We start from the raw sequence: 8,860 nt of genomic DNA, 5'->3' as shown, positions 1-8,860 counted from the left end.
GGTAGGCAGATGCTTGCTGTTAGACAAGATAATCAGATAATCTTTCATTAGAAAGAGCAAAATGATTATTCTGCGAAGATTACAAATGACAAAAGAATTAAGAAATTAAGATTTTAAGAGAAGAATTAAGAAATTAACTAAGAAAGTGAAGGCTGAATGAGACTACTATGTAAAGGGGAAGCAAAATATGACCTTTGGACATGCAGTTTGAACTGTGGCTCAGGAGGTCTGTGTTCACTCTCCAGCTTGGCCATAGCCTTCTTTCTTTGCTTAGACTGGAAAATGGAAGCTGAGGTTTGCCCTGTCCTGCAGAAAAGAGCAATGTTTTACACAGTTGCCCATCTTCAGGGACCACATGACAGGGTGAGAACTTGAGATGAGTTAACATGAGTTCACCAGGCAGGTGTGACATCATACATCTTCTTTCTGCTACAGACACAGAATTCCCTACAGGGACACTGGTGCTCCACAACTTCTTTAGGATGTTACAATATCTTTTTCAACTCACATTGGCAAGTCCACCTTTCTTTATGCCTCAGGTCTCAGTGCTGCTGAGTATCTGGAAGATCTCACTTGCACGTGTAGCTATGCTTTGTGAACTTCTAAAAGCAGAGATTGCCTCTTCCTATACATTTTGTACTGAAGTTGGCCTCTGAAACTCCATTATTGGATAGGACATAAAGGAGCAGCTGTAATAAAAATAGCAGCACAAAAAGCCCAGCATGGATACTTGACCAGTCACCAGTACTGGAATCTGATTATTGCTTTCAGCACTAGGAATCCTCCCCACCAGCATTTTTCAGCCAGTTCGTACATTGCAGATAGGAAGCAGCATGAAGCTCACATGGAGAGATCTACATCATTAATGCCAGCTCAGGTCTTTCACAAGGAACTCCCAAAATGCAGCTCAGAAGAGAACCAGCCCAATTATCTTGCTGCTGGGCGTGCTTTGATGAGAATAGTAGAAAAGTTAATGATTTCTTTCTTTTCTTTGACCCGGGTTGGAAGGGACCTCAAGGATCATGTAGTTCCAACCCCCCTGCCTGGCAGGGCTGCCAAACATACACATTTACTAGATCAGGTTGCCCAGGGCCCTGTCCAACCTGGCCTTGAACACCTCCAAGGACGGGGCATCCACAACCTCCCTGGGCAGCCTGTTCCAGGACCTAACCACTCTCCTAGTGAAGAACTTCCCCTTAACATCCAACCTAAATCTTCCCTCTTTCAACTTACAATGATCGGAATGTGAATTACGTTTGGTAGAGTTTATTCTACTAAGTATAATGTTACTAAAAGCTGCGTTGGTTCAGCTCACAGCAGAAGTAACAGTTACCTTCAGCATCCAAAAGTTGGGTCAATCTACTGAACATGGGTGTAAAATGAATTAATACTGCTCTGCCTAGAACACATTAGGATTTGCAAATGAAAAGAACATTTATAGATGATATGTAATATGTTTTATTTTTCTTGGAATTGGCATTGCCATTATCAATACCGAATGCCCAGAATAACCTGTGCAGCAGGCAGAACTATGTTGTCAACTAAAGGTATTCTGTCACCATCGAGTTGGGTGTCATGCAAATCCTCCTCTAAGAGGAAGCTAGAACCCTCCCTTTGTGTTTGAATTATTTCACAGTGGGGTTTGTCTGGTTGCTGTTCCTGATGAATGTGAAGATCTCTTACTCTTCTGCTTCCTGCAAAGTAGCAATATCAGCACAGTCCAGGAGGGCCCTAGGAACTGATTCATTTCATGTGGTCTCCATCAATATACAGCATTATCGACACCAAAATGTTACATAATCGAGTCTCGAAAAGTAAGGAAACTTAAAAAACCTCATTATCTGTAAGAGCACCTATAGAAGATTACTTTTGCACTTCATGTTGATGAACATTGCAAGCAAGTTGTAATTGCAACCAGGCAATGTTTTCATTCAGGTTTTCCTTCCTTATTTTTACATCCAGAGCTTCATTGCTGTTAGAAGAAAGCCGACAATGTCACACTTTCACTTGACGCTCAGAACTGGCACTAAAAGTGGCTGCAATAAGTGGCATTTATTGCAAATACCCACTAGTGTGTGGTGTGCACTGAGTTTGAGAGAAAATGGGTTAGGAAAAGAAATCACATTTAGCAAGAAATCGGCAGGGTAATTTTATGATAGCATAACTACCACATTGTGAAATTATTGCTAAATAATTTTATCATCTATTTAATGTCTGAGAATTTTACAGTGTAATGATTCTGTTTTGAAAGCAGCTGCTTTCAAATGCACATGCTTTCAGATGCTGCACAATGTGATGCTGTTGTAGGGAGCATCAATCAAGTAGCACTGATGATGCACAAGAAAGTGCACAGTAAATATAATTTTGCAGTGAGTTCTCAGCTTGGATCCAGTCTTTCCACCCTCGTTATTTAGTTGATTGGACACGTAACTGCTCACATGATTCAGACTGATCTCTGGTTCTTCATAGAATCATTGAATCTTAGAATCGCTCTGTTTGGAAAAGACCTTAAAGATCATCAAGTCCAACCATGACCTAACCATACTACCCTAACTAACAACCCTCCGCTAAATCATGTCCCTGAACACCACGTCCAAATGGTTTTTAAACATATCCAAGGATATGGGGAGCCTATTCCAGTGCTTAACAATCCTTTTGGTAAAGAAGTTTTCCTGGTATCCAACCTAAACTTGCCCTGGTGCAATTTGAGGCCATTTCCCCTCATCCTGGCACCAGTGAGAAGAGACCAACCCCGCTCTCACTGGAAGCACCTTTCAGATGTTGAGGGAGGGCAATGAGGTCTCCCCTCAGCCTCCTTTATGCCAGACTAAACAGCCCCATTTCCCTCAGCCTCTCCTCATATTCTCCAGGCCCTTCACAAGCCTTGTTGCTCTTCTTTGGAGCTGCTCCAGCACCTCCAGCACTTCTGCAGGTTTGGTACTTTGTCGGCTTCCAGAGAGCTGCTAATTCACAAATTTTATCCAAATCAGAACAAGAGTCCTTAGGATTCACTAATATGCTCCCACCAGACCAGATACCTCACCAATCTGTGGCAGGTTCTGCCTTCCTTGTTGCAATAAACCAGGCTACAAAATCCCCAGACTGTCCCCTGGGAGGAAGCTGCAGTGATGAGAAACAGACGCATCCTCCTGTGCACTGAAGGACCTATGGAGGACAAAGCTGGCGTAATCTGTGAAGCTCAGGCTGCTCAACGAGCAGATGTGAAGTAACGCTGCTATCACAAAACACAACTTACTGTCTTATCATTGGAATCTGAGGGCAAAGAAGCACTGTGCATCAATTCGTTCTTGGTGGCGCTGTTCTCTTGTAAACTGTGTTGTTCTTTGCTATCAGTGAGGACTGTTAGACAGCTGACTGGACAGCTAAGAGTGTATTTGCTCCCTGAGTACTTTACTCCCTTGGTGTAATAGCTGACACTGATGGATGTTTCCTTCATTTTGGAAGGCAAAGGTGAGCGTGGCACAGACTAATTCCTGTGACGCAACGTGCATTCATTGGCAGTGACTAATTATAGCACAGGAAAACTACTGGGTTCTCCCCTGCTGAGGACAGAGTACATGCTCTCTGCAGCACGACTGCGCTCCGCTCTGACTTCTTCCTGTGTCACTGACACCACAGTAAAACAGCAGCTTATCATTCCTCCTCAGGCTGCTGTGTACCTGCAGCTGGAGATTCCTCAGTCTGCCTCCCTTCTTCAGGGCTAGCTCCAGCTAAGCTCCTGCAGGTCAGCTGTGGCTCAGTGCACCTCCACATCTATGTAGCTGGCTACTGCCTTGAAGATTTTAAATGACTTCCTCACTTACCCTTTATCATACTGTTGGAATTCTCTATGAGTCCTGCACTTGACCCCAGTACAGGGAGCTATGAAGCTGGTAAAGTACATGCATTTTTTAAAAACCAGTTTACATTCTCTTCTAATCAGCAGTGAAAGCAGCTGCCACAAAAAGCAGGCGATAGCCATGCCACCTCAAAGCTTACAAGGTTTAGCTATTTCACGGGAAATGCAGGCCTAATGAATATAAAAGGTAGAAGTTAAATGGAGAATGAAAAAGAAATCCACAGTAATTAAGAGGCTTTCATCTTGATCAGCATGCTAGGAGAGCGCTCCCCATACATCTATGCATTGTCCTTCATATTGCCTGTCTGATTTGTTACTGTCAAATATCCTAAAGGATGTAAGGAGGAACTTATCATTTAGTCTCCAAAAGCCTCTCTGCCTAATTAGAGCAGTGTTTGTTTTTCTAATATGGGAACTGAGCAGAGATTGTAAAATGATGTAACAGGGCTTCCGAACATTCAGGAAGGACCAACAGATTATCTCCCATTTAAATTAGTATGGCTGGACAAATGGGCATCTCTAGATTCCGCTACCAAATATTTAAACCAGTATTTTTCACAGGGTTTTTTTTTTAATCAGATGAACCATTACTGGATGTGGAGAGAAAAAAAAAGGAATTGCAACCCTCATTGTCTTCATAAAAAGGAACTGACATTTATTGGCTGTAAAAGTGACAAATCATGTTGTATTTCCTGAGAGGCTGAAGAGCATGCTTGACCTTGAAAAAGAAGTTCTCAGGAGCGGGGAAGCCAGGTTCCCTTTGCTTTATATTATGCAAAATTTTCACTGAGGTGCCATCATCCGACTGTGCTTCATGGCTACTGTGTGTGTCACAGCCCACTCACTCAGAAATACTGCTGTGATCCATCCCTGTAACCATGATGATGAATAGTGTAACAGCTGGCTAATTTCAGTACTGGTGATTTACAGTCACCAGCAATATTTCCCAAATGACAAAATGACAGCAAACTAGAATAATATTCCTTCCTTCCAAGAGCCGAGGTTGCCTGTAATTACCTGGATATTTGAGGTCTAAGCAAGCTCTTGGATGCTTTAATTGGGACATACCAGAAACTGAGAAGATCAGCCAGATCTTTAAAAATGAGATTGCTCAAAAGGACAAAAAAAGGGGGGGGGGAGGAGGGGAAGTAAGTCACAGCAGCACAATACTTGGCTGGTTAAATCCATTGTCTGAATATGCAGCGCATACTCCTGTCAGTTCAAAGACAGAATAAAAACCACTGAAGTACTTCTGTGGAGTTTCTTGTTTATTTAAATCACTATTACACGTTTTGTCAATAGGGCATCAAACAATTAAAGCTCTGCAACGTACCAAGTTATGTAATTTTGCCAGGGAAACATAGCCCTATTTTGTATGAAATAAAGAAAAAAAGTCTCTATCTGAAAATATAAAGTCAATCTGCTACCTTGTCTGAAGCATAACATCTGTTTAGCTAGAAATACACAAAGCATTGATCAGAAGGACTGCCTTTAAAGCAGAGTGGATGGCTAAGGCAGGTAGTCTGCTGAAGTTTGATGGGTGGGCTCAAGCAGGATCCCAACCCCTGGACTTCTGGAACTGCTGGTGGTCTCTGGAAAGCACCCTGTCTTGGCTAAGAGGAAGGTGTAATTATTTATGCTTCAGTGTAAAGCGCACTATCAATGTCCTGATTAGCACAGGTTAAATAATTTCCTGTACCTAATCAAACAATGACATTTGAACTTAGAATGCAGCAAGCCAGATGAACTGAAGCCTGCACTTCAAATCAGCCAACCCAGCACGTTCTGAAGTCTGACCAGCCTTACCTATACTAAGGAGTCATTAAATATGTCACCTAGCCTCTCTGAATAATAAACATTAATCCTGTACATCTTACTGAACATTTACTTCATATTAGGTAAATTGTTCAAACCATTTGACAAATTCAAGCACTCCTTAAGGACTGTGGTTTGCTATGTATGTTTGCATCCTAAAAGAAGCATCAGAGGAGCAACTGAGTTAAGGTGGTTTGAATCTGACTAGCAATCACCTCAAAGTGATCAAAAATAGCCATATTTTGGCAGGGCTACAGACAGTCCTTTGATACTGTGTATGAATAGTGATAAATATTCTTCAGCAGTTTTAAGACATACCACTGCTTAGTTCTCCGCAAGTAACATCATGAACTTTATGTTGCCAAAACTTTCTTCTTGTAAATTAGCTCTTGTTTTTTCCCAAGGATTTCAAGGAACAGGAAAATCTTCAGACTATATTGTCACTGCAAGACTAAGGAAGTTCTAAGCAATGAAGTGTTAAGCAAAATCCTAAAGGCCAAAAGATGCAAGTCATGAAACTTTAGCACACCGTTATTCAACAAAGCACTCGAGTTTTTCACTGAGACTGTGTGGACTTAATGGTTAGAACTTACAACTCCTTGCAAATAGCAGCAAAAGCTTAAAATAATGTTTTTCCCCACCGCATAGCAGTGAGATAAAAAGCACTGCTATACAACAGAATAGTGCAATGGTTTGGAAATAGTTTCAGTGAGGATATCAGAGAAGCTGTTGAGAAAGAATGGCTGATGAAGTTACTAAGCTGGCGTACAAAATAGCTTTCTATATTCCTTAGAAAGGTAACCGCTGCCTAACGCATTGGCCTTGGGCTGGATTCCAGATATGAAAGGGTTTTGCTATGTCTTCTTCCCAATGTAAAGAGAAGTGGTGGGCACAGAGGTAGCCAGAGAGCTGAGCACATGAAGGCAGTAGCTATGACCTTGCCATCTTCTGTGAAGAGGAGAAGCCCCCAGCTATACAGGAAGAGCTGCTGGTCTTTGGTACTTAACACACAGGTTAGATGGAACCCACTGATATCCCAAAGCTGCTATTTCCCCACTACCAGGCATTTGAGTTGGCAGGCTCGGGTTTTTTTGGTTTTTTTTTTTTTTTTTTTTTTACTTGTTGCATTAAAAATAAGCAATCAAGCTATCTTATTTTATCAACTTTTTTTCCCCCTGTGATCTTATTCCTCATGGTCTCCACTGAATCACAGGACCTCAATAAGGTGAGTTTTGCTCAGACTAAAAAGAGATTTGTCTGCAAGCGTAGTTTATGATAATTAGGGGAAAAACAAGTTGGACGGGATGCTGAAGAGAAAATTGAGGCCTGGTAATACCAGCAAGCAGGGAGAGCTGTTGTTGTTTTTCGTCTTCTCATTGTTTTGTTTTTCAGCAATAGAAGCTGTTGTGTTTTGCTTCCTCAAAACAGGAACTAATAATGACCTACCGTATGGACTAATATGAAGGGTGTTTTGCTTTTGTTGAAGCATTTTTTGTTTCCTGAAAAAGAAGACCCTTTTCCTCTTGCATATAATGAAGGGCTGGAAGTGGAATGCTGCTTGGTGTGTGTGTGGGGGGGGCTTGGCAGCTCCTCCTGTTTCTAAGACAGGTAGAAAAGTATGCTGGAACTGTAAAAACGACAGGTCATTTTACAGTAGAAGTGAAAAATCTGACATTGATGTGCAAGTAAGATACACTGAGCTATAAACAAAGACTGGAATGCTTTTCCCTCGAGTCCTCTCTGTCCTGAGAGAAGTGCTGTATCAAGGCAACCTCCATTCGTGCTTGCACTGCTGGACCATCACAAAGCAGCTGAAAGCAAAACTGCCTTCAGAGGTTGTTGTCCACGTGGCTGCACAGGACCCTGCAATGCTGTGCTAAAAAAGCAATCAAATTCAAGTCAGCTTCCATATTGTGGGTATTTTCTGCAAACTGCTCATTACCTACCGCACCTACTGGCCGATTTTGCATAATAAACCTCTGAACATTTAACTCGGCTTCACCAGTGTATAAGCATCAGACATGGCAGACATGGCGCTACTCAACCACTTCTGAGGATCAGCTTCAAAAATCACATTAAAATGAAACAAACCCAAATAGGCCGGGTAGTCCCACACTAAGTTGCCACACCCATTCATATTCAGCATCCATCATCTGTGCCTCTTGTATTTTACATTACTAATGTGAGGCATCTCTGCAAGTAGCATTACAGTACAGTACTGAATGAGAAACTCATTATATATGGCACATAAATACAGTAAGGTTGCAAGGCCTTAGTTTACATAAGTATTCCTACTTAAGTAAAAATTCTACTTATTTTATTCATTTCCAAAGCTGAGGGGAAACGACATGATCCTCACCTTAAAGTTTGAAAAACAGGAGGTGAAGGTGAGAAGTGTAATGTTCTCCCAGCAGGACTGTGTGCTGTGACTTGCAGAAATGGCCATAGGACTCTTTTTCACACCTTAACAGTCATTATTTGTAGTTCATTTTCTCAGTTGTATTTAAAGGTAAATATTTAAATTGATATATTTGTAACTGACATCACTGAGCGTGATAAAATATGCATCTAAAGAGGTATTCTAAAGCAATATATGCAGATCTGCTTCTGAGCACTTACAGTAGTGACTGTAAAGAAGGACGGTACAAAACACTGGTGGATTTTAACACATAACTGCTGAGATCCATGCAAACACAACTTGATTTACCAAATTAATGTTGTATTAAATGAGAAGGGCAAAGTACACACTTTCAGTAGGATGCCTGTGCAGTTCTTTATTCCTTTTTTAGACAGCAAGGCACCGATCACAAATCAAATGTCTTTATTATATATGGAGTCACGTTGGAGGTCGTTAGCCTCAAATAATAGTTAGAAACATAGTGCTGAAATGTTACTGAATACCTGAAGCGAATGAGAAAGAATAAAGAAACTGTAAACAATTTAAATGGCAGAGACAGCGTCTGTGTCAGAAATACAGCTGTACTGGTGCTTGGATGAGCATCCCAGCACTGTATAACCTACACCGGGTAAAGAACTGTGTTTCACAGCGCTATTCCTGATTACGGTGGTAAGAACATTAATAGAACAGTTCGGGGCTGCATTTCATAAGGATTAAGATAGTACCATGAAATGTGCAGAAAGTGAAGGAGCTTTATAACGTGCCGCCTCCTCCGGGCTAGTCGTAAC

Source organism: Coturnix japonica, chromosome 4 (assembly GCF_001577835.2).
Source record: "Coturnix japonica isolate 7356 chromosome 4, Coturnix japonica 2.1, whole genome shotgun sequence".
NCBI classification, from domain to species: Eukaryota; Metazoa; Chordata; class Aves; order Galliformes; family Phasianidae; genus Coturnix; species Coturnix japonica.
The sequence above is the reverse complement of the archived record's forward strand: the minus strand, read 5'-3'. Positions refer to the sequence as shown.